We start from the raw sequence: 1,240 nt of genomic DNA on the forward strand, positions 1-1,240 counted from the left end.
CCCCCCCCCCCCCACGAGGCTCCATTCTAGCCATGCTGCCTGTGGGCAAGGGGGAACCAGGCTCCATGCTCCATGCCCCATTTGGGCTGTAGCAGCCGCTGCCTCCTGTAGGCAGCAGTCAGGGCTTGGGTGCTGCTGCAGGGAGCAGGGGGCTACAAACCCAGACCCCTGGTCCCATAATCCTGGCAGCTGGGGGGTGGGGGCGGTGGGCTGTGGGTGGGGAGTGAGGGGCAATGGCATGGGCAGGGCATCAGCATATCAGGGCTGCTCAGTACCACAAAGCAGTGTGTTGGGGCCAGCCGCGGATGGACCCATGTCCTGCTGAGTGAAAGATGCAGGGACAACCTGATTTTTCTATGATAAAAAACCCAAAATCAAATGCTAAAATGTGTAAGTATTTAGAATTTATTTTATTATAGTGATAGAGGCACTGGTAGGTTTCCAAATTGCTTCAAAATTGAAAATATATCAATAAAACGTTGTATTCAACTGATATATAATGGTGTTTCATTTTAATTATGGATTTTGGGGCTTTTAATCAAAGAATTTGGAGGGGGTGTTATCAGAGAACCTGCAGTTTGTAAACAGAAAGCCTGAATATCACACAGGTTAAAAATAAAATCACATTTCCTTTAAATGATGACCAGGCTTCCGGTCATATTCAGATAAATTAATTAAAAAAAAAAAAAAATTTTTTTGGCCCATGAAGTTGCAGCACTGTAGTTAACAAAAAGTAACATTTGCTTTAGTGAAGAGTACCAGTGTGAAGCCTGACGGACTGTTTTAAGCTTCTTACATTCCTAGCAAAATGGAATAAGGAAATTGAATGTGAAATAAAGTCTTTCCATAAATAATCTTGATCACAGTAGAGCATCAAAAAACTGTTTGTTTTGACCACATGCCATAGTTAAACTTTTACATACAGGTAGCATATGATTTTTATCCAGTAAAGAATGTAGGTTTATCATATGACTAGCTAATTGCCCGTCAAGAATGACAGATCAGATGGCCCCCCTCACCTCCTGCTGACCCTTCTGGGCCGGCCATGTAAAGACTCCCTCTGCTGCTGCCACCTCCTCCAGCCTCCAGTGCTGGGGCTCCCTCCTGCCACCCACCTCTGCCTTGCATCAGGGCTTCCCCCCACTTCCCCTTCCCTCCCCACTGCCTCCCCCTCTCTGCCAGCTGTTGTCCGGGATGGGCAGCACCACCACTGACCCCCCCCCCCCCCCCCCCCCCCCCC

The 1,240-nt window shown here is 47.8% G+C and overlaps 1 protein-coding gene across 1 annotated transcript in view; it reads left to right on the top strand.

The window, feature by feature from the left end:
• MTRF1L (mitochondrial translational release factor 1 like) overlaps positions 1-1,240 on the top strand; it is a 43,067-nt gene that overhangs the window by 11,568 nt on the left and 30,259 nt on the right. The gene's annotated exons all lie outside the window — the stretch shown is intronic.

The sequence above is a fragment of the Gavialis gangeticus genome, unplaced genomic scaffold, assembly GCF_001723915.1.
Source record: "Gavialis gangeticus isolate Ggan-Ray unplaced genomic scaffold, GavGan_comp1, whole genome shotgun sequence".
Classification (NCBI taxonomy): Eukaryota; Metazoa; Chordata; order Crocodylia; family Gavialidae; genus Gavialis; species Gavialis gangeticus.